Genomic DNA, 26,524 nt, shown 5'->3' with positions numbered 1-26,524 from the left:
AGCCATTCCTCGTAATATTTATAGCACATTGTAAAATGATGATTTTCTAACCTTTTCAGCGTGGAAAGAATACATGAAACCGGGAAATTTGAAGATGAATTCTGATTTGTCTAGAAAATTTGAACGAATTTCATACCAAAAAACAGGAAGTGGGTTATATCTATGGTATAACCGCAAGGGTGACGTAGGACTATCGTTGATTTAGAGATCATTTGTTTGAAGTTAAATCTAAATCCATCCTGAATGAATGAATAAATAAATATTTGGGTGACTTCAAAAACGAGAGTGTTACGTTGGAGACTCAAGGTTTTATGCATCCAATATTGGATACAAAAAACCTTGTTCTGAAGAATAATCTTCAGAAGCTTTCCTGCTAACTGCACTTGATTGACAAATCACAAAACCAAATGTATGTGGTCGCTGTATTATATGGATAGAAAACATTAAAATAAACTCGCTTGAATGTAATTTTCAATTCCAAGGGGAACTGGCAGATTATTTTTCAGCACCGATCATTTCTTTCCAGGTTTCCTCTCGATAACCAGCAAACGAAAAGAGTTGCGCACGTGTATGTGTGTGTGTGTGGCGGCTGCTTCTATGTCTTCCCGAGGAACCGTATTTCGATGCTGATACTCTCTTGGTCACGAGAGTATCAGCATCGGCTTTTCTGCGCTCCCTCACAGTTAAAACAAACTGATTGCATTTCAGGTCAGGTCAGGCCAGGTAATGAATCCCTCGATCCCTCGCCGTTCAGCTCGTTCAGTAACGATGTTGTCTTGTCGATGTCCTCAGGCGCCGTACACAAATTACGTAACGCTAAAAATTCGAATTTTGAACCACCTCTCCCCCCCCCCTTTCGTAACGCAATTTCCTATCTCTAATAAACAGAAAGTAACGCAACATCTACCCCCTCCCCCCTTATCACGTTACGTAATTTGTGCACGACGCCTCACGAAAAATGAATCGGTTTCACCACCAGAATATCATTTCAGTATGCTTTTCGTGCGTGATTGAATCGAGAGAAGGTGTGGTTTACGATGGCAATTTGGAAGGCAAACTAGAGGAGTATGAAAATTTCGGCGACTGAGCAATAATCGATTGAAAATTATATAATTTTCGCGATACGAAACATTTTCCGTTTTTCATGTTATGCATCCAATATTGGATACGAAAATATCCTACTGATGGGAAAGAATAATCTTCAGAAGCTTTCCAGCTAATTACACTTGATTGAAAAATTACGAAATCAAATGTATTTGGTCGCTGTGTTCGCCATATAATTAGAAAACATTAAAATAAACTCTTTCGCATGGATGTATTCTTCAATTCCCAGGGAACTGGCAGATTATTTTTCAGCAACGATTAGATCTTTCCGGAATTTTCTCGATGCTGTATGGCATCCAAACGAAAATTCTCGTTTCAGTTTTGCCAGCAAAAAACTTTTCTAAACTCTAATCCATCAAATTTGGAGCCCTGAAAAGGTCCGATGATTATATGTTAAGCTAATATAGCACCCTCTCCTCGGATACGATGGGCCAGCTGGATGTCCTTGGGCATGATGTGACGCGTTTTGCGTGGATAGCACACAAATTTGTATCTTCGAAAAAGCCTCCTGCAGCGTCATAACCGCGGAACTTTGGAAGCGCAAGTCGGTTTTGAAGTCCTGAGCAATTCTACGATCCAAAAGCTGCAAAGGTAGCTTGCGGATCAGCAATTCGGTCGACTTCCGATAGCGATGAATTTCACGCAAAGTTCCCGGTCGATAGCGATGTGGCTTCTTCACCTATCCTGCGGCTGGTGCGCTTATCCGAGCTGCTTTCGTGTGCCTTACCACTGAAAGACTAACTATCTATCTGCTTGGTCCCAAACAAACGAGTCGTCACGGTGCGAGAGTAGAGTAAGAAATGAACGAAAGCAAAGGAAGCGTCATTTTATAAACCATAAAAGTATAGAATCTAAACCCCACCCTTATTATATTCGTTGCTTACCCTGAGAGAGAAACGAATAACATCGAAGTAAGTATACAGTAATGTATTTGAATCCGGACACTTTGCGTTACATTTAATACCATACCGCAGCCACAACATTTTCTGCATGTTGAATTAATGCGATTGATAAGTAACTATCAAGAAACTATCAGTAACTATATTAGCAACTATTAATGGCATAAATTCAACATGAAAAAAATTTTATGGCTGTGGTATGATATTGAATGTAATGCAAAGTGTCCGGATTCAAAAACATTACTGTAAAAAAGAGTTAACTCGACTGAAATTTTTTCGGTTCGGCCTGCAAAAACGAAATTAAGAGCCCCCGCCGACTGTAGACTGACTTGTCGACCGATAGTTCGGTCGGCTTCTTAATCAGTACGGAGAAAAAAGTCTGTAGTGTACAGCATAATGCATAGACGTAAGTATGAGCTTCCCCATCTCACATTCCAATAAGATTAATGGGTTTCCAAGTGGGCGCGCTACATACGGATACGAATGATTTCAATAACCTGTTTTCGAAGCTATTATTAAGCTATTGAAAAAATTTTCGACTCAATAAATAGCAATCATATAGCTCTTGGACATTTTATCTTTTGTATGAAATGATTATCATACTGTTCCGTTGATCCGAAGCAGAATGAATCACGCTTAAAGGAATGGTTTTTTTCTTGGAATTTAGTCAGCAGAAATAATGCCCATTCCCAACAATTAAAAACGACAAACGGTAAACAGTTTTATCAAAGTGATTTCTTCGATATGGGGATATATTCACTACATCATGTCATATATTTCATATTTTTCATTATGAAATCCATATCCATGGCACCTATCGGTATCGAATTATCATCGACACCACGATTTTCGCTAAATGCTCCTTTCAGTTCGGCCTGTAAAAAACTTTTCTAAACTCTAATCCATCAAATTTGGAGCCCTGAAAAGGGCCGTTGATTATATGCTAAGCTAATATAGCACGCTCTCCTCGGATACGATGGGCCAGCTGGATGTCCTTGGGCATGATGTGACGCGTTTTGCATGGATAACACACAAATTGGTATCTTCTAATAAGCCTCCTGCAGCGTCATAACCGCGGAACTTTGGAAGCGCAAGTCGGTTTTGAAGTCCTGAGCAATTCCACGAACCAAATGCTGCAAAGGTAGCTTGCGGATCAGCAATTCGGTCGACTTCTGATAGCGACGAATTTCATGTGAAGTTCCCGGTCGATAGCGATGTGGCTTCTTCACGCTTCCTGTGGCTGGTGCGCTTATCCGAGCTGCTTTCGTGGTGCCTTACCACCGAAGGACTAACGAGCTGTCTGCTTAGTCCCGATGAAACGAGTCCTCACGGTGCGAGAGTAGAGTAAGAAATGAACGAAAGCAAGGGAAGTGTCATTTTATAAAACATAAAAGTATCGAATGTAAACCCCACCCTCTTTATTATATAAGCTTACTGTATACTCACGAATATAATAAGGGTGGGATTTAGATTCTATACTTTTATGGTTTATAAAATGACGCTTCCTTTGCTTTCGTTCATTTCTTACTCTACTCTCGCACCGTGAGGACTCGAGCTCGTTAGTCTTTCGCAGACAGCTCGTTAGTCATTCGGTGGTAAGGCACACGAAGTCAGCTCGGATAAGCGCACCAGTAGTAGGATAGGTGGAGAAGCCACATCGCTATCGACCGGGAACTTCGCATGAAATTCGTCGCTATCAGAAGTCGACCGAATTGCTGATCCGCAAGCTACCTTTGCAGCATTTGGTTCGTGGAATTGCTCAGGACTTCAAAACCGACTTGCGCTTCCAAAGTTCCGCGGTTATGACGCTGCAGGAGGCTTATTCGAAGATACCAATTTGTGTGATATCCACGCAAAACGCGTCACATCATGCCCAAGGACATCCAGCTGGCCCATCGTATCCGAGGAGAGCGTGCTATATTAGCTTAGCATATAATCAACGGCCCTTTTCAGGGCTCCAAATTTGATGGATTAGAGTACAGAAAAGTTTTTTACAGGCCGAACTGAAAGGAGCATTTAGCGAAAATCGTGGTTTCGATAATAATTCGTTACCGATAGGTGCCATGGATATGGATTTCCTTATGAAGAATATGAAATACATGACATGATGTAGTGAATATATCCGAAGAAATCACTTTGGTGAAATTGCATTATAAAATTATTTGTGTACGAATGCCGCAATCGACAGTCGACTCTAATTTGCGCTGGGTAATTTCCTCGGAGGACTCAATTCCTCCTTTGAGCATTAATAATCTCTTTCTGGCAAAACGATGTGGTATGAATCACATTATTTGAATGATAGAATGAAGAAGTTTTCTGCCAATTTCCTTCAACCTCCAAACGTATCTTTCTTCCGTTTGTCGTTTTCGCGTTCGCTAATCCTTTCTCACAACACCCATTTCTCGTTTGAGAAATTGTTGAGTAAACATTGTTTGCCAGTGCGCGTAGAGCGGGAATTCCTAAAGATTCATTGCACCTCTAATAAATTGCCGAAAGACGTGGTCTTACGTTGATCGCACTTGATTGAAAAAATCCAAAACGAAATGTATTTGGTCGAAGCATTATATGAGTAGAAAGCAATGAATCGCTCGAAAATGACTTGATTTTCGCGATGTGAAACATTTTCCGTTTTTCATGTTATGCATCCAATATTGGATACGAAAATTTCCACTGATGGGGAAAAAAATATTCAGAAGCTTTCCTGTTAATTGCGATTGATTGAAAAATAACAAAACCAAATGTATTTGGTTGCAGTGTTATATGGATAGAAAACATTAAAATAAACTATTTCGCATGAATGTATTTTTCAATTCCCAGGGGAACTGGCAGATTATTTTTCAGCAACGATGATAGCAACGAGAATTCCGCGCGTGTATGTGTGTGTGTGTGTGTGTGGCGGCTGCTCCGATGTTTCAAGCGGAACCGTGGCATCACTCTCCTCCTGATGGATTCCCTTTTGGCCTTAGGTGCACAAACAGGCTCTTGGTGACACCGTTCATCAGCGCATTCATGATAAACGAAATTAGCTTCACAACAACAGCGACAACATGCTCCAATCGCTGTTCAATCATAACTGAGTGGGTTTACGAGCGGCGCTCGCTTATATACCGATTTTTGATTTCAATAGCCTGTTTTGAAAGCAATTTTAAGACTATTGAAACAAGTTTTTGGATGAAAAAGTAACAAGTATATGACGCGTAGACATTTTATCTTTCAAATGAAGTGTTTATCATACCATTTCGTTCAGTTGTTTAAGAGCTATTAACGCTCAAAATCTCGGTCTCCAGCGTAACGCTTTCGTTCTCGAAACTTTGGTTTTACACCCCGGTATAGAAATGAAAGACGTAGTCCTACGTCAAAAACAAAACATCATCATTTTATTCGCTGCGCCATCTGGTTGCAATTCTGACGTAAATTCGTCAATTCTCTCTCAGGCCTCTCGTTTTCCTAAAGTGATGCCAGGTTAACGGCAACTCGTAAATCTTCCGATTGTGACCATATATCGTAGAAACTGGCACTTGAAGACAATCTTCAATGTTATTGTGTTTTTCTTTTATTGTACGGGATTTTATTTCTTTGTGCGTTTATCTTCGTTCCGAATAAGTCCGTTTCTAAATATAGATGGAGTTCTATGAAACCCTTGCCATTCATCATGTTCAAATTTTTTCATCTATGGGGGAAGCTCGCCAGAATTTTGAACTCACTGTTCTCACATCAGAACAATGAGAATTATGCTCTCGTCTTTGGTTCGGCCTTCGGCAATCATCGTTTTTTCAAACATCCGGTACATCTTGCGTTTAGGAAACATTGCGTTTTTCGACACTGTTATTTTGAGTGTACAAGAAATAGGTTAATTCCAGTGCAACTTGAATGAATAAATTATTAAAGGTATCATATATAGATATATTTTTTTATGTTAACTTTCTTTTCCACAATACCTCCCTTCTCTTCTCTCCCCATTATCGTTCAATAAGTTATCGTTGAATACCCAAAAAATAAATTATTATTGATTCCTACGACATTACTTGCACGTTTGTTAGAAACTTCACACCTCTAGCACGTTGCACAATTATGCACATGTTTCCGTTCGGTGCATCTGAAAACATCCAAAATCATCGACCTTTAACTGGGAATTTAGAGCCCCCGCAGACTGCAGACTGACTTGTCGACCGATAGTTCGGTCGGCTTCTTAATCAGTACGGAGAGGTATGCATGTGCACACATTACACCGATTCAGTTGGGTCGGTTTTTGCACCAGTAGGCCGATCCGACCAAACTGTCGGCAGAGAAAAAGTCCGTTATGTGCGGGGGCTCTTATACTTACTAGCGAATGTTGAGTGTATATAAAACATAAATATATTACCACCACTATGCCTTGACTCTTCATCTCTTGCTTTGCATTGCATTAGTGTAGCAGCCCGTTTTTTTAAGCATCACTTGTCTAGATAAGAAAAGCTCATTTTAGGAATTATTTGTGACGTTTGAACTATCTGCTTTCAATCGTGCATCATTATGTTTGGTTTAGAATTGATTTGTAGTCCTGTACGTGCAAATTTATTTTGCGCTTTGAAACAAAGTATACTAAATAATAGTATATGAAATAAAAAGGAAATAATGAAATGATCAATAAAGTAGTGTTCAGCTTTTATAAATTCGTGTTTGTGTGTGATTTTTTTATTCAGTTCAAAAAACGACCAGGGAAGAGCTGAAGTTTTGCGTCGTGGTGCATCGGTTGTGTTGAAATCACATGTTTTAGACCGAGGACGATAGTAATGCAAAAGTTTTGCGCCAACGTGCATCGGTTGTGTTGCCAATCGAATGTTCTAGACAGAGTACGATGGGAGAGCTCAAGTTTTTCTTAGAGGAGCATCGGTTGCGTTGTCGAACACATGTTTTCGACTGAGAACGATGGGAAAGCAAAAGTTTTGCTTCGAGGTGCATCGGTTGTGTTGGAATCGCACGTTTTCGACCGAGGACGATAGGAATGCAAAAGTTTTGCGCCAACGTGCATCGGTTGCCAATCGGATGTTTTCGACAGCGGACGATGGAAGAGCAAAAGTTTTTCTTCGAGGTGCATCGGTTGTGTTGTCAAACACATGTTTTAGACCGAGGACGATGGGAATGCAAAAGTTTTGCGCCGACGTGCTTCGATTGTGTTGCCAATCGAATGTTTTCGACCGAGGATGATGGGAGAGCTAAAGTTTTTCTTCGAGGAGCATCGGATGTGTTGAGAATCAGATGTTTTCGACCGAGGACGATGGGAGAGCAAAAGATTTGCGCCGACGTGCACCGGTTGTGTTGCCGATCGGAGGTTTTCGACCGAGGATGATGGGAGAGCTAAAGTTTTTCTTCGAGGAGCATCGGATGTGTTGAGAATCAGACGTTTTCGACCGAGGACGATGAGAGTGCAAAAGTTTTGCGACGACATGCATCGTTTGTATTGCCAACCTGATGTTTTCGATCGAGGACGATGGGAGCGCAAAAGTTTTCACGTCTTTCATTTCTATACTGGGGTGTAAAATCAATGTTTCGAAAACAAAAGCGTTACGCCGGAAACCGAGATTTTGAGCGATAATAGCTCTTGAACAACTGAACGAAATGGTATGATAAACACTTCATTCGAAAGATAAAATGTCTACGCGTTATATATAAATTGCTTTCAAAACAGGCTATTGAAATCACCAATCGGTATATAAGCGAACGCCGCTCGTAAACCCACTCATTCCACACCGACCGTCGACAGAGACGGACGTGTTTGTAGCTCTATTTACTACCTGTTTTTTAAAAGTTATTTATTTATCTTTTCAGATCGTCTACCTGCGATTCATCAACCACTTATCTGCCCTTGAGGACTGCGATAATGGGGAAAACACGGTCAACCGATCCAGGCATACCACATGGAACCAACAAACGCCATCGATCGGATACCGGCAAGGAGCCAATATTAGAAAGAAATCGCTATGCTTTATTGGATGGCCACACTGGAGAGGAACCAGTCAATGTTGAAAAAAAGGTGAAAGTACCGCCTTATTTCACTACATCAAAGGACATCGGTACTTTGAGATCCGAGCTACTGGCGCAGAAATTGCAGCCAGTGTTTAAAATGTGCAGCATAGGGATTAAGATTACCTGTCCCAATTTGGAATAATACAAGATCGTTGGAACGTACCTGAAAAAGAAAAATAATGAGTTTTACACTCATGATATACTTTCTGAAAAACCATTTAAAGTTGTACTACGAGGTATTCCGGCCATTGAAACAGAGGACATCAAAAAGGAACTCGAGCAATCCCATAGTCTACAACCGCTGGCTGTACATCGGATGACAAGACACAAATCCCAAGACAGTGGCTTTTCCAATGTTTTGTATCTGATTCACATTAAAAAAGATCGACCAACATCACGCGTCTGAGGGAAATCAAGACCATTTTTAACATAACGGTACAATGGGACCGATACAAACCCCAAAATCGGGACATCACTCAATGTACTAATTGTCTTGAGTTCGGTCACGGAACAAAAAATTGCCACATGAAAACTCGTTGTGGCAAGTGTGCTGCTGACCATCCAACAAGCGCTTGTAGCCTTCCAGAGGAAGAATCTCGCAAGTGCGTTAACTGTGGCGAAAATCACCAAGCCACCAGCCGTAGCTGTACAAAACGTACGGATTTCAAACGCATCCGGAAGCAACCTACGGATAAAATTCACCAGAACCGAAAGAAGGTTCCGGAGAAAGAGTTTCCTTCAATAACTTCTCGTCAAATACCCATTCTTTCTCCTCTTCCACTCCCTACAGGTCACCCCCAAACGGCCAAAGCGAAAAGCGAAAAGCCAAAAAAGGAGCAACCGAGCTATAATAAGGTTGCAGCTATTGGTTTACCACCTACGCCAACATCTTCACCTCACTCTTCTTCTAGTGAGGATCTTTATAGCATGCAAGAACTTGCATCCCTATTTCTTGAACTAGATCGAAAGACTAGAAGTTGTCGCAACCAACAGGAACAAGTACAAGTCATGCTACATTTTTATTATAACCATGGATCGGACATCTCTAAGGCTAATTAATTGGAATGCTTGCTCTCTCAAGAGCAAGGTCATCGAATTCACTGACTTCTTAGTGACAAACAGCATCGACGTAGCTATCATTACCGAGACGCATCTTAAACCGAATGTTAACCTTCAGGTTCCGAATTATCGTCTATTGAGAATGGATCGTACTAGTTCTGGTGGAGCAGGTGTTGCCCTAGCCATCAGAAATAACATCAGATATCGACTTTTGCCGTGCCTGAAACTCAACATCATCGAAGCTATAGGAGCGGAAATCACAACATCGATTGGGCCTATTATCGTGATTGCCAAGCAGACGTCAATCAGAGATGGCTTGGCGTTGCTTCTTAAAAACGATATCATCAAGCTAAAACGAAGGCAGTCAAAATACGTCATCGGCGGGGACATTAATGCTCGACATCAGTCCTGGGGAAACCAAAGGAGGAATCAAAATGGAATGACTATAAATGATGATCTACAGTGTGGGCACTATAGGATTGTTAGCCCAGCAACCCCCATTCGCATTTCTCGTTCTGGAGTACATTCCATCATTGATTTCTTCATTACCAACATGGATCGCCACATCGGTGATCCTATTGCCCTTAACGAGCTGAGTTCGGATCACTTCCCAGTGATGGTTGAATTGGGAGTGAATGTCGTAGTCAGGAGGCCACAATGTAGACGATACTATCATCGTGCGAATTGGGTGGAATTCCAGCAGCTTATCGACAACAATATTGATCTCGATCAGTCTCTTGAATCTCCCGAAGATATCGAAACAGTCAGCTATATTCAAACTGCAGTTATTCAGGCTCGCCAAAACCACATCCCAGAAACGATTCAGGTGAGTGACTCTGTTCAAATTGATCCAATTACTAAACATTTGATTAGTCTTCGGAACCTCTATCGAAGGCAGTACCAACTTACTGGTATTCGAGAGAGGAAACGACAGTATAATCAGTTAACCAAGGTTATCCAGACCAGAATGATTGATCTCCGTAACAAAAAATTCGCAAAAGATATTAATAAACTTCCGAATTACTTCAAGCCATTTTGGAGGCTCGCTAAAATTCTCAAGACCAAGTCTAATCCTATTCCTCCTCTTCTTCAACCTGATAATTCAGAACGATTGATAACACCTGTCGAAAAGGCTAATGCAATTGGCAACCATTTCGCTAGTTCACACAATCTTGGCCAGAACATTACAAGTCCATTTGAAGCTTCGGTGAATGATACTGTAAGGGCTATTGGCAATATCAATTCTGCCCCTCAAGAGAATGAAATCATCTCGACTGAAGAGGTTATCTCGGTTATACGCTCGTTGAAGAATATGAAGGCCCCGGCTTCGACAGTATATTTAACATTGAGTTGAAACATCTTAGTAACAACTTATATGAAATTATGACTTGTATCTTCAATAGATGTCTATTACTTGGCTACTTCCCCTCGAGTTGGAAGTTGGCAAAAGTGATCCCGATACTAAAACCCGGAAAAGATCCTTCTTCAAAGAGCTATCGACCAATTAGCCTCCTCCCAGCTTTTTCGAAAGTATTCGAAGAAAATATATTAAAGCGCATTCTTGCTTTTGCAGATGAGCACAATATATTTTTGGATGAGCAGTTCCCATCTGATGGGAAACTGTCATTATTTTCAGATGACACTGCCATCATTTACAAGGGCAAAAGTATCACAGAACTAAGATCTAAACTTCAAAGAGGATTAGACGCTTTGTCTGGATATTTCAATAATTGGAAAATATGCATAAATGCAGCAAAGACACAAGTCATATTGTTTCCCCACAAGAACACTCCAAAGCTTGTTCCTCCTCAAAATATGACAGTCAGTCTTAATGGCAATAGTATTGGTCTTCAGGTCTTCAGAAGTAGTGTATCTAGGTCTAACTTTCGATCGAAAGCTTACCTTCAGAGCACACATTGACAAAACAGACACAAGATTAAAGTGACCAGATGGTCAGAGGTCTAACGCGGGACACAAAAACCAAAACGTTATGTATATACGTTTTGTGATCATAATATAGTTTAATAATAGTTTAGCGAGTCTGATCAGTATTGTTTCTTTCTGAGTATCAGCACTCAGTTGTGATTTTTCGGTGGTTTTGATTTTGTTTACGCCCGAAAATCACTCGCTCAATCAGAGCATTTAAGCCTGGCAAGCACGATTCAAATTCTACAATTTTTATCAAATTACCGAATGTGATGCTCGAAAATTCCATTTCATTTTTCATCGATTTTAGTGTTAACTTATGAAATCTTAAAAATGGGTTAATTTCGGATGGCGATGAAATATAATTTATAGGAACAAATTTTCTTTAAATCTTATGTTTATTAAGTCTACAACAAAAATGATTCAAGGATGTTGTTTCGCAGCAGCAGCACTGTCAAGCAACTTGAAATTTTTTCCATACTGCAAGCTCCACCCCACAGCGAAGGAGTTGGACATCCTGAGGCACTTTGTGTCCGCCAGATATAGCCGATCTGGTATTTACAATATCATCTCTTCGCCACTCCTTAAGCCGGGAGATCCAAATAGACATTTTTATGCGGAAGCGTCAGACGAGACCGGCCGTATCTGAGCAGCAGGCAATCACCCAGAAGGAATAGCTTGAGGTGCTGGTGGAAAACTTCTTTCCAGTGAAAAACTTCTTTCCGGTGAAAAACTTCTTTTTCGTACTCATAATAAAAGACGAGACGTACTTGATGCTAGAATTCAACGAATGGCAGGGGACCGGGTACTTTACGTTCCCCAGGTAAGCGATGACGTCGATATATCATTCACATCAAGTTCTCGAAGAAGGTCCTTCCTTGACAGACGTGAAGGGATTGTCCAAGCCGCTCTTCTTTCGAGTCATATGGCGAAATAATATTTCCAGTTATCGCATATGCGATGCCCGTTTGGGAATGCTGTGCTCCAACACACTTCAACGCGTACAAAACAAAATTCTTCGTATGATTCTAAACTCTCCACCGCGAACACGAAATTCGGAGATACATCAGCTGGCCGGGATTAAAACCTTGGATGAAATTATCAATAGTAATTCTATTAGCGAATTCGTTTTTAAAACTGAGTCAGTGCCAAACTGACTCTGTAATAAAAAAAACGTTTTCAGTTTCACAAATGCGGTGGTTTGTTGGTGTGCGTTATATAGTCTGATTTGTTTATATTTACGACGATAAATGTACAGTGTCGACGTCTGGTGGCAATATTAGTGCTTGGGAGGTAAATTATTCTCTATCAGATCAGAAGGGCCAAGTGCAGTGTAGAAATATAAAAGTTTGAATATTTTTTTTTATTTCATATTGTTTGATTACCTAACACATGTAGTTCTGACACTCACTTAATCATTTGTCGATGCATTTCCTGCTTGTTCCACAAATAATTAGTATTATAATATAAAATCATCATTAGATACAGTTTTCGTTCAATATGTTTCTGCGATATCAAAAAAAAAACTCTTATTCCATCACATAAATATACGAATATTTACGATACGTTAAAGTAAATTTTCATTCATAATTTTGATTTTGAAAGCATGTTTATTCCACCTGCATATTCATCATTATTTTCGCCTCCCAATGAAAGCAAACGTTGCTTAATGCCGTCTACTCGAATATAATCTTCAAAATCTGAATTCGAATTTGATTACGATTCCAATAATACAAAAGCAAAAGCAGCAGGTTTTCCATTTTCATAGTCTTTATTTTTAGATTTTCCAAAACAATACTCGGAACTTGACAGTTCAGTATAGTAGTATTGATGAACCCGAGTGCCAACCCGTGAAACATCTCAGTGCGAAACTAACAGCTTTCGGGGGGAACTAGTGCGGCACTGGGTGCGAAACTGAGTGAATAAAAAAACATTTTGACAGCAGTTAGTGCGGCACTGGGGTTGAAACTGAACAAAAACGAATTCGCTATATGAAATTTGAACAGAGTTGCGCTCTCTCAATACACGGAATAATACAAAATCTGTATGAATATGCTACCCGACTCTCTAGTCGTTACCTTTCAAGGTAACGGCTTCGGATTAGGGTAGATATATTTATTTCCAGTTAGAAAAGTAGTTTAAGTTGGGACAATGTAAATAATTTGGGGAGGGTATCTTATAAGTTAGATTTAGGTATATAAAAAAAGGTAACAAAAAAAAAACTAAAAAAGTTTAGGCATGATTTTACAATAGGAATAAGAAACAATCGGATAATGTGTATGATGAAAATCATTACAGAACTTGACATTCCCAACTCAAATCAATCAAACAATTATTATTTCTACAAACATAAATACTCATATATAAAAATGGCGATTCGTGAAGCTATAATAAACATTTCACGAAAATATTTTGCGCCATTTTTTTTCTATGTCTGTAATAAATCGTATATGAGTATGGTAAAAGTCGCTATTATAGCCGGTCAAAGTTGCATATTCATCCAAACAAATTCGGTAAGCATTTGCCATGTATGTATATGGCCTTCACTTTTGCATGCATATGCCAGTAAGGCGCATTATATGCCAACCAAATTTTAGGGCATATGGTGTTATATATACGCTTGTTATGTGATTTAATGTTTGCTGGGTTATACCGAATTGCGACTTAATTTGATAATGGTATATAAAATCGAGTTTTTACATTTTATGCGATTTCAAATATACACGATACATACTTTGATTGATATTATATGCGATTCTGATTTATTCGGATTTCTTGTAAGAATTGGCACGTGCAAAATTATACGATTTAATGTTTGCTGGGTATCATCGTTGCTGAAAAATAATCTGCCAGTTCCCCTGGGAATTGAAAAATACATTTATGCGAAAGAGTTTATTTTGATGTTTTCTCTCCATATAACACTGCAACCAAATACATTTGATTTTTATGATTTTTCAATCAATCGCAATTAACAGGAAAGCTTCTGAATATTATTTTTCCCCATCAGTAGAAAATTTTCGTATCCAATATTGGATGCATAACATGAAAAACGGAAAATGTTTCACATCGCGAAAATCAAGTCATTTTCAAGCGATTGTTTGCTTTCTACTCATATAATGCTGCGACCAAATACATTTCGTTTTGGATTTTTCAATTGAGTGCGATCAACGTAATACTTATGACAGACATACAGCTGTACTTGCGTTGTACTTCGAAAATTGTATGTCTGTCACCATGTACAGCGCTAGAACCATGCAAGCAACTCGGTATAATCGCTGTACCTGTACCGACCTGTTTTACCGCTGTACATGGCTACAGTTGTACTGTGCGCAGCGCCATAGACGGTTAGTGGTGGGTAGCATGAACAAGCAGAATCAAATCACTTGATAAACGTTCTTTTCTTTGCCTTTTCTTAAGTTAATAACTCAGATTGGAAACTTGTTTGATGTGTTTGATAGTTTAGACACTAAATAAAAACCTTTTTCATTGAAATATGTGGTGGAAATTGGAAAAATATCTGATTGTCAGTTTGACATACGGTACCATGTACAACCAAAGTATGTCTGTCATGGTACGATGGTACCTGTACAACGCTGTACACGTACAACGCAAGTACAGCTGTATGTCTGTCCCTGGTATAAGACCACGTCTTTCGGCAATTTATTAGAGGTGCAATGAATCTTTAGGAATTCCCGCTCTATGCGCACTGGCAAACGATGTTTACTCAACAATTTCTCAAACGAGAAATGGGTGTTGTTAGAAAGGATTAACGAACGCTAAAACGACAAACGGGAGAAATAGATATTTGAAGGTTGAAGGAAATTGGCAGAAAACTTCTTCATTTTATCTTTCGAATAATGTGATTCATACCACTTCGTTTTGCCAGAAAGAGATTATTAATGCTCAAAGGAGGAATCGAGTCCTCCGAGGAAATTACCAAGCGCAAATTAAAGTCGACTATCGATTGCGGCATCCGTACACAAATAATATTATAATGCAGTTTCATCAAAGTGAATTCTCCGGATATATTCACTACATCATGTCATGTATTTCATATTATTCACTATATGGATTTGATATCCATGGCACCTATCGGTATCGAATTATCATCGACACCACGATTTTCGCTAAATGCTCCTTTCAGTTCGGCCTGTAAAAAACTTTTCTGAACTCTAATCCATCAAATTTGGAGCTAAGCTAATATAGCACGCTCTCCTCGGATACGATGGGCCAGCTGGATGTCCTTCGGCATGATATGACGCGTTTTGCATGGATAGCACACAAATTGGTATCTTCGAATAGGCCTCCTGCAGCGTAATAACCGCGTAACTTTGGAAGCTCAAGTCGGTTTTGAAGTCCTGAGCAATTCCACGAACCAAATGCTGCAAAGGTAGCTTGCGGATCAGCAATTTGGTCGACTTCTGATAGCGACGAATTTCACGCAAAGTTCCCGGTCGATAGCGATATGGCTTCTTCACGCTTCCTGCGGCTGGTGCGCTTATCCGAGCTGCTTTCGTGTGCCTTACCACCGAAAGACTAACGAGCTGTCTACTGACTTTTACTTAACCATTTTTGTATAATTTTCTTCATATTTTCACTAAAACTCATCATTATAAAATAAAATTATTACTAAACACAATTCTTGTTCAGGGGTTTTTCCCTACTCGCAAATGAACGTGTTACTTTAACACATAAAGAACATATTTCATCAAAAAATAATAATTTTTATTTTGTATATGAGTTTGCTGCACCTGAAAATCCATTATAACTATAATTTCCCAAAAGCGGCGCACGAAGCTCTATGCCATCAACACGAATTGACAGTTGTTTGTCATGTCTGTTATAGCGAATACGTTTTTAAAACAGAGTCAGTGCCAAACTGACTCTGTAATAAAAAAACGTTTTCAGTTTCACGAATGCGGTGGTTTGTTGGTGTGCGTTATACAGTCTGATTTGTTTATATTTGCGACGACAAATGTACGGTGTCGATATTAGTGCTTGGCAGGTAAATTATTCTCTATCAGATCAGCAGGGCCAAGTGCAGTGTAAAAATATAAAAGTTTGAATGAAAATTTTTACTTCATATTGTTTGATTACCTAACATATGTAGTTCTGACACTCACTTAATAATTTGTCGATGCATTTCCTGTTTGTTCCACAAATAATTACTAAAATCATCATTAGACACAGTTTTCGTTCAATATGTTTCCGCGATATCGAAAAAAACGTCTTATTTCATCACATAAAATAAATATTCGATACGTTAAAGTAAATTTTCATTCATAATTTTGATTTTGAAAGCAGGTTTATTCCACCTGAATATCATCAATGAAAGCACACGTAGCTTAATGCCGTCTACTCGAATATACTCTTCAAAACCAGAATCCGAATTGGATTACGATTCCAATAATACAAAAGCAAAAGCAGCAGGTTTTCTATTTTCATAGTCTTTATTTTTAGATTTTCCAAAACAATACTCGGAACTTGACAGTTGAGTATAGTTATATTGGTGAACCCGAGTGCCAACCCGTGAATCATCTCAGTGCGAAACTAACAGCTTTCGGGTCGAACCAGTGCGACACTGAGTGCGAAACTGAGTGAATAAAAAGACGGGTGGGTAATGTCGGGGACATAACCGGAGTGACGTAGGACTATACAAAGGGGACAGCTTTTGCTAAATATATATTTCAAATATATTGTTTTATTTTCTTCTCCTTCGTGAATACCTACCTATATACCTGAAAAATGGATTAGTTTACTGTTTACTCTTTATGAACATGTTGGGGGTTCTGAAAAGAACCTTTGGTGTTGTGTTTTTGCGTTTTTTGTTACAAACTTGATTCTTGATTTTTTTATGAAGGCTTTGTACTTATTAAATGTTCAACGCCGAGCATCTTTCGGCGTATGCACATATCGTACAATCAAAATGATGGCTGTGACAGGGAATGCATAGGTGGTCATCAGCTCATTCACTATCGTATATTTCACTATTGAGCATATTATCGTACCTTAAACTGTGGTTTCGGAGACGAATGAATTGTAAGATTTGTAGTCTCCGCAAACAAAATAAATAAAAATGAAAAGTAAATACACAGACATAAATGACAGTAAATACAGGGACGGATGACCTTTGGATTAAAGTCCCTTAAAATAAGAACAGAGCAGCAGGAAATACATAGCTCATCATGTTGCTCCTTAGTTATTTTTCTATACAATGCAGATGTAACGTCCGTCAATTTTCAACATCAGTTATCAACCAAAGAAAGCAGTTCTTGCTACCGAGAAATTTCGTTAATGCCATCCTGCATACAATGTGTTGTAATTTGAAGCCACTTTTAATTCGGAAACCATGTATGGGTTTGTGAAAACTGAATGATCAATTTAAAAGACCTCAGCCACCAATAAGCTCAAGAACAAGCATAAACAAAATAAATCGGTTTATATTATATGTCATATTATGTCACTTTAGAATGCATTTTGAAATATATTGTGAAAAACTTTTAATAACTCTTCTTTGAAAGGTTTAATGGCCCTGAAAAAGGCCGTGTTTTACGGTGGCTGGTTTTGCCACCAAAGCAGTCTGTATAAACAAACTTTTTCCTTTTTCTACATGCTGCCGTTTTGCGATTGCGTTTGCCACTCGCTGAAACTAGTTGTTGCCACCGAACCGAATGTGCTCTGTTCTGTAGGCGGGTTTTCGTATTGTCGTGAGCAGCTTTGAAAGCCAACTCGAGTACTCCGGCGGGCGAAATTCTATAACCGCTATAAGGTATACTGGTGCTCCGGCACCAATCCGTTGATGCGATGTGATGTGAAACGATGCCATACAATCAAACTGATTTACGGTTTGAAAGAGAATGATATATTTTTCTGCGGGTCCGCGCGTTTTGTACTTTGGCGGTACACGCTCACAGGATAGAGATAAATCAGCAGACTCAGCCAAAGGGGCGAGTCCAACGAGACGAACGAATGAGCGTTAAAAGGCAGCGATGGCAAAAAAATACATTCATTACGATTTGTTCGCTCGTTGGATTCACATGCAGTTGTTTCTAACAAACACGAAGGTACCGAAGACTAGTGGAATAATGGAAAAGCCGCCAAAAAGTTCGGCACGGCGCAGAAGAATATCTCGGAAACCGACAAGAGGGAGAAGAAGGAATCATATGCTATCTACATCATAAGGTGCTGAATCAGGATCATTCCGACACCGGTTTCTCATCGAAGGCGATGAGCGTCATGAGCTTCGTCAATGCATCCTTGAGCGTATCGTAGCGGAAGCCTCACGTCTGACCCACTACAATAAGCGGTTAACCATTACGGCGTGGGAAATTCAGATCGCAATCAGTCTGTTGCTGCCCGGTGAACTTGCATGCCGTTTCCGAAGGTACCAAAGCGGTGAAGAAGTATACCAGCTCCAAATAAAGAGCGTTTTCCGACTGCTGATTCGGAAGCAAACACTAAAAAGGGTCCTTTTCAGGACCACACAATCATCTTTTAATCTAAAGAGTTTATTGTTTTGTTATCACTCGATGTACCCATCATGTTCGGCTAAACCTTCCTGTTTAGCGATTGCGTTTGCCACTCGCCACAGCTTTCACAGTTGGAAAATTTCTTCCCATCCAGCTTGAGACATGTTGGGTCATAACTTGGACCCCGAACTCCATGTTTACAAAAATGTCCAACTAAATATGTCGCATTACAGGTCCGTCCAATTAGCTAAATGTCGAACTAAATGTAAATTAATGTACTTTCAATCTGGAAGCAATTTAAGAATTTGTGAAAATTGAATAATCCTGAAAGTCTCCAACCATCAATAAGCTGAGCACAACTGCCAAATTCTCAAACTCATCATATTCTGGCAAACAAATTATGAAAAAATCAATTTGTATCTAATTATTATTTTGGATAGTATTTTAGAATGCATTGAACTGTATTTCGTAAACTCTTTTGAAAGGTTTAATGGCCCTGATAAGCGCCGTGTTTTATGGAATGGTTCCAATTTAGAAAACTTTGTACTCGTGGTTTTGAAAAAAAAACCATTGCCGCCTTGTTCTGGTTTTGCCACCAAAGCAGTTTGTATAAAAAACAAACTTTTTTCTTCCGCTACCTGCTGTCGTTTTGCGATTGCGTTTGCCACTCGCCACTCGCTGCAACTGCCTGTTGTTGTCTTGATGTCCACCGAACCGAATGTGGTCTGTTCATAATGCGTGTTTTGTTATCGTCGTGAGCTGCTTTGTCAGCCAACTCGATCACTTTGGCGGCCGAAACTATATAACGCCGGCTAGGTGGACTGGTGCACTGGTACTAACGCGCTCGGCCTTGCTACCCTTGTGGGGAACTCCAGACGGTTCGAGCGGGGTTTTGCCTTTCCCTTAATTTTCCCTCCTTTACCATGTCCAGACATGGCTGCTTGGGTTGGTTTGTTGATGTGTTGTGATGCGAACCGATGTGGTGTACGGTTTGGATGAGAATGATCGTTACGGCAGCGTAGCGGGGATTTTTAAGCTGACTGGCTGGCACGAGAATTATGCATGTGTGAGACTGCGACCAATGTTTCGTTCAATTTTTTCTTTTTCCTTTCCAATCGTGCTTCATTCTATTTCGCTGCTGCTCTGGTTGCCCGTTTTGGTTGGTACGATTTGAGGAGTACAAAATGGACCAATCAAAAATGGGCACATAGTGCATTTGGACAATGCTTGTTATTTCACAATTATTCAATTATTTATCTCCAGAAAAATTAAATTTGATTCGTTATGATAGATGCGTATATATATTTCCTATCAATTGATGCAAAAACCTTTGCGATCTATTGAGAAATTCTCGAGTTATAAGCGTTCCAAATCTTGCAATTTTTCCTACTTGTTCAGTGCCTAGATTTTCATTTCACCCCCTATATCTTCCGGTTAGACGTAGTCCTACGTCAAAACAACGTTTTGACAGCAGTTAGTGCAGCACTGGGGTTGAAACTGAACAAAAACGAATTCGCTATTAGTATTAGTACAATTCAGGCAAAATTTCGTATATGTGCACTATTGACGTTTGTTTGTTGATTTTGAATCCAGTCGAAAATTTGCACGTGATATGAATGCTGAAATTTCTATTTCACTTCTTCAGCAACTACCAGTGCTGTGGAACTAGTTCTGTGATGCAAATTTCTGCTCAAAGAGAAGCAATGATCACAGGTGCACGATGTCATCACTGAGCATATTGCCACGGACTGTGTTATTAATGGAGGTGGCCTCTGCTTTCGACAAGCAGATCGAGTTATTTATTTAACCTCTATTTTTTGTTCACAGGCAACATCCCTTATTTGAAATAATTATTGAACGAGTTCGAGGATGTCAAACAAATCTCCAATTGGTCGGATTTTGAGCGACTTTATCGAGCTGTATGAGAAGGTTAGTTTTTGTTAATTTGAACACACTAAAAATAATTCTCTCGTCTAATATTTTTTGGATATTCCAGTTTGACCTGACCCGGGACGCGATCGACGACGAGACCAAGGCACTCAAGCCCAAACTATCCGATATGTGCTCTGTGGTCAAAATGTTCCCATGCCCGACGCCAAAGCATCGGTTCTGTCAGAACGAAATTCCAGCTTATCTGATTCGGTCATTCTTTGCCCCGGATACGCGTAATGATAGCTATGATGCGAATTGGGCTCGAGAAGCTTTCCCTGCCCCAGGATTACATGTTTGAGGAATTGCGGCATATGTTGAGCGCGTTTTTGGACGAGGATCAGCGGAAGCAGCAATAAAATAGTGTTTGAACGAATTATGTTATTTTAATTGTAGAATTTTTTACTATATTAATGAAATAAAAAAAAACTCTAGAATGAATGGATGTGCATACATTCTCTTGTAGGTAAATTCCAAAATGATCACAGGAAGTGAACACATTATACATATAAATAAATAGTGCCTCTAGCTTGTTACGGAATATTATTATTGGTTCATCAAATTGCACTTTTATCTAACCGTGTTTCTGAGACTGTTGAAAAAATATGTGGCAACAGAGCGTGTGAAATAAATCATACTATTCGTGTATGCTTGGAAACAAAATAATTCTGCGTATGAATGAGTAAACCGCAACTGGACTAAAGTTTGTTTTTTGTCTTTGTAAACGTATTCTGAAGTGGGGCGGAAGTATTCACGATAGGTACGGTAAGAACGCCGTTATGATGCAGGATGTGCGTAATGTCCGTGAGGCCTGGTCTCACTTTGATCATGCTCATGGTGTGCTACACTCCAACATTCGGCCTTATGCGCTCTCCAAGGAACATACATATGAGAACGCTCGTGTAGTGATCCCCGATAATCGTTCGATTAATCGATTAATCGAATATTTCCTACAGAAATCGATTATTAATCGAACGAATACTGCACAACCAATAATCGAAGCGAACGAATAATTTACGTCGATTAATCGATCCAAACCCAGAGAGAGAAAAAAGTACGGCCGCTGCAGTTTTATCCTGAAAAATCAATTATTATCTTTGATGTTCCCCTAAGTTCATAACGATGCTCAATGGCGTTAACCCGAATTAAGCTTCGTTTACGACTTTAGGGGAGCGTAAAAGATAATAATTGATTTTCAGGCGGAACGAACACTTTTTTGATTCCATATGGCAAATGAGAAATATTAGTCTAACTAATTATTTCTCTCAGTGTGACGATTAATCGATTAATCGATTATTTGGGGCGATTAATCGTATCGAATAACAAACTGCTGAAAACTATTCGATTAGCTGGTGAACGATTAATTTCAAAAATCGGGGATCACTACGCTCGTGGTTGCCACAGCAGCTGTGGGTTTAAGATTTTCCGTCTGCAGTCAGCTGCATGTAACCGGAATATTTGAAGCAATCCTGTCAAATCCACATATAAATAAATGCATGTATGTGTTTGTGAGAGATGAACGGTTTTGTGTAGCGCGAGATTTCTTTCACATTGTTGTCCGGTTTTCCGTCCAAACCCAGCGGCGCTTCTTGAAACTGATCCGGCAGAAACCGGATAATGTGTAATCGCCCTAAGTCTGATTGAGCTGATATTTTGCAAAGGGTGTTTTATCGAGGTGGTGAACATTTTTTATGAAGCAACTTACAGCAGATACCTATTTAGTGCGATGCAATACAAATTAAATATCGAAAACAAAACTGAGTGGCCGATAACTTCATAAAATACGATCTTTTCCATATATCGCAAAAGAAAAACAAGTTTTCCTGTATGGAAAAAGAAAAGTAGCACAAAAAAAAATCGCGCAAAAATGAATTTGCTCAGAAAAGGAGCTCACAAAAACAGGTTTGCCTATATCTGAAAAATATTGCCACATACTGGGCTTGTCAAGATCACAATACTATCGCTTGAAAATATGAGCTTAACCCTCCTGTACTCGCGTGCAAAATCATAACACGTATACTCGCGCACGGTGTCACAAACCGAAAATTGAACTTCTCTGTAATGTTGCCAATGTGTATTTTTCAGGTTTTATTGGAATTTTTCTGACGAAGAGGGTATGATTGAATGAAAAAACTCAAAAAAATATGTTTTCTCCGTCTTTGTTATGTTTTAATAGTCATCTAATTCAGCCTCCTCAAAATAGAGTAATTTTTGATACTCCAACACAAATAACGAAATTCGAATTTTTCACTGTTATTAATTAAAAGTTAGCAACTGAATATAATTCATGGAAGTATAAAGAGCTATAAAATAACATAAAAACGTATTAATCGATTGTGGTTTCATTGGAGTAAGAATCAGAACATAGCATTACTGCATGCTCGAAACAAACATATTTTTTACATTTCATGCAGTTTTTGCATGTTTTTCGGGTCTTTTATCGAAGAGAAGAATGTATAACAACCTTCCAGATAATTTCCAGATGATGAAGGTTTGGAATATAAAGTTTGCATATTTCTAATATTCTTTTTCTCTGTTTTCTTGGTAAACTAACTAAGATGGGACATAAAAAGATGATATAAAAGGATTTCTAGGAACTTTCTTTTCTTTTTTTCTTTTTCTTTCTTGTTTTCTTGTCGATATTGTCCATTATAAAAAAAATATCCCCGAATCTGTGACTGTTAAAAATTACCATAAGCTACCAACTAGTTTATAGTTTACTGTTTACAATTCTTCCACAAGTGAAATTCTTTCAGAAGTGTGTCCATTATATTTAGCGAATAACTATACGAAAGTAAAACATTTATATTTTGCTTTTGAACGTATGAATCTGACAACGAATACATCGACGAACAGTTAATATACGGATCCGCTCATTCCAGTTTCAAAAGAGACTGAAATCAAATAAGAATAGTTTGGTAATGATCTTATGCATGATCTTCAATAAATATTACACGCCACTGACGTTAATTGCCACTGACACATTTCATTCAACAATATTCTAGAATATGAAAAAAGGCACTTGTCCAAAAAAGTTACTCCTATACTCGCGTCGTTGTGTCAGACCGAAAGTGTTAAAAAAGTGGCGCACTTCCCCTTTGTACCAACAAATGCGATGCGCTAAACGAAGACGAACGACGAATAACGAAGCTAGAGAGAATCGCAAAATCGTAGTGTTGATATCTTCTGAGAAATGAACGAATTATTGATTTCTCAGTCTTACAGACCAATGCGCGAGTATAGGAGTGTTAAGCAACAATTTAAACCCATTGGCCATTGAATAATTCTTCTGTAACACCCTACTAATAATTCTAGAGTATAGTGTATATGATAAGTATCAAAAACTGATTGAATTCTCTTGAACAAGAATGATGGCAGCGAACTCAATTTGATAATATATCAGTTGATAGCCTGAATTACAAGCGTTTTAGACTCAATCGAATCTTTGGAATATTCTGTGCTGCTATGGATTTCATAAATTTAATAAAACTACACAAATCGACTTGTGGTAACCCGAAAAAAGATTTGACGTGAAATATTTTTGAATCGTCGACAATGTAAGTGACCTCGGACTAATCATAATTTGGAATGATTTTGTAAGGTCATAGAATACTAAAAACCGCCTATGTTTATTCATCAACAAATTTGATAGCTTGGTGGCACAATGCACAGCCGAAATACATTTCCATACGCATACCAAAACTCAAACATTCATGTTTGTACCATATGTTGTATCAATCAATAATAAGTAAATTCGAAATTGTTATTATTTTATAAAAAAATAATCATCCAGAGCTCTAGCGCTAAATGGTGTAAATTTACACTAACATAGTTGAACTAATATACAAGTGTGGTGTACGTAATATTATATGTTACGTACCGTTTTGTGGGGTAACTGTTCAAAAGTTCTCAATTCTCTTCTTCACTTCTTCACTTCACACGTCATAGTATAATTTTAAAAATATATTACACCGCCATTCCAATAAAATACTGTGTTTCGATAATATTTAATTTCAGATGGGAAAAATATAACAAGACTAAACCGCATCACAATTGTTAGTGAAGTTTTCATATCATTTCCATTATATTTATACATGATTCATGTTAAAAATGCATTTCTACACAACTCTACAGGTTGTATGTAGCATGAAGAATGAGTAAAAATCTGAAAATCTCACAACGCTATGTATGTATGTATCATTGTGCGCAGAATCATGGAACACTATTTAACGGAAAAAAATCAGATGAACAGAGAAAAGCCGTATGCTGGAAATGAAATACATTAGAAATTGTACTAGATTGTACAATTTTCCATCACACAGATCAATCCAATGCAGAGCGTTCTTCCGCTACTTCGAGTTAACATACACCGTCGCCATCACCGTTCCGTCAACTATTCTCTCGGACTTATCTTGCCGACGTCGAAGTTACCGGCCATGGGAAAATATTTGATGTTTCATTTCTTGATATGTTCTGTCCATTTGTGTGATTTTCCGAACAGAGCTGCTTATCGACGAGCAACGAAGGGAAAATCGTAAGATGTAAAGTCTCCGTGAACAAAGGAAAAGAAGAAAAAAGACAGGCGGGTAATGTCGGTGACATAACCGGAGTGACGTAGGACTATACAAAGGGGACAGCTTTTGCTAAATATATATTTTAAATATATTGTTTTATTTTCTTCTCCTACGTGAATAGCTACCTATCTACCTGAAAAATGGATTAGTTTACTGTTTACTCTTTATGAACATGTTGGGGGAACTGAAAAGAACCTTTGGTGTTGTGTTTTTGCTTTTGACGTAGGACTACGTCTAACCGGAAGATATAGGGGGTGAAATGGAAATCTAGGCACTGAACAAGTAGGAAAAAATGCAAGATTTGGAACGCTTATAACTCGAGCATTTCTCAATAGATCTCAAAGGTTTTTGCATCAATTGATAGGAAATATATCTACGCATCTATCATAACGAATAACATTTCATTTTTCTTGAGATAAATAATTGAATAATTGTGAAATATCAAGCATTGTCAAAATGCACTATGTGCCCATTTTTGATTTGTCCATTTTGTGCTCCTCAAATCGTACCGACCAAAACGGGCAATCAGAGCAGCAGCGAAATACAATGAAGCACGATTGGAAAGGAAAAAGAAAAAAATGAACGAAACATTGGTCGCAGTCTCACACATGCGTAATTCTCGAGCCAGCCAGTCAGCTTAAAAATCCCCGCTCCGCTGCCGTAACGATCATTCTCATTCAAACCGTACACCACATCGGTTCGCATCACAACACATCAACAAACCAACCCAAGCAGCCATGTCTGGACATGGTAAAGGAGGAAAAGTGAAGGGAAAGGCAAAATCCCGCTCGAACCGTGTTGATCTGGAGTTCCCCGCAAGGGTAGCTAGGCCGAGCGCCTTAGTACCAGTCCACCTAGCCGGCGTTATATAGTTTCGGCCGCCGAAGTGATCGAGTTGGCTGGTAAAGCTGCTCGCGACGATGAGAAAAATCGCATTCAGAACAGAACACATTCAGTTCGGTGGACATCAAGACAACAACAGGCAGTTGCAGCGAGTGGCGAATGGCAAACGCAATTGCAAAACGGCAGCAGGTTTTTTCAAAACCACGAGTACTAAGTTTTCTAAATTGGAACCATTCCATAAAACAAGGCGCTTTTCAGGGCCATTAAACCTTCCAAAAAAGAGTTTAGGAAATACAGTTCAATGCTTTCTAAAACAATATCCAAAATAATAATAAAACACAAATTGATTTTTTCATAATTTGTTTGCCAGGATATGATGGGTATGTGAATTTGGCAGTTGTTCTGAGCTTATTGATTTTCACCAATTCTTAAATTGCTTCTAGATTGAAAGTACAGTAATTTACACTTATCTCGACATTTAGCTAATTGGACGGACCAGTAATGCGACATATTTAGTTGGCCATTTTTGTAAATATAGAGTTCGGGGTCCATCATTCGGGGTTCGGGGTCCATTATGACCCCACATTGAAAGTCGACACTGTACCACTGTCATCGCAAATGTTCAATTACAGGTTAAAATTATCTCCAATCCGATACTGAGTGGTGGTATTGCGACATGCCATTGAATGTAATTTACTGTAAAATATGTCACAAG

At 38.9% G+C, this 26,524-nt stretch overlaps 1 long non-coding RNA gene across 1 annotated transcript; it reads left to right on the top strand.

The window, feature by feature from the left end:
• Positions 1-19,939: 19,939 nt before the first annotated feature.
• On the top strand, positions 19,940-20,974 carry LOC129777536 (uncharacterized). The gene is made up of 3 exons (XR_008743256.1): positions 19,940-20,228; positions 20,291-20,392; positions 20,460-20,974. It is a non-coding gene; the product is annotated as an uncharacterized LOC129777536 (long non-coding RNA).
• The last annotated feature ends 5,550 nt before the right edge of the window (positions 20,975-26,524 follow it).

The sequence above is a fragment of the Toxorhynchites rutilus genome, chromosome 3, assembly GCF_029784135.1.
Source record: "Toxorhynchites rutilus septentrionalis strain SRP chromosome 3, ASM2978413v1, whole genome shotgun sequence".
In the NCBI taxonomy this organism is placed as follows: domain Eukaryota; kingdom Metazoa; phylum Arthropoda; class Insecta; order Diptera; family Culicidae; genus Toxorhynchites; species Toxorhynchites rutilus.
This window is presented reverse-complemented; position numbering and strand designations above follow the sequence as displayed.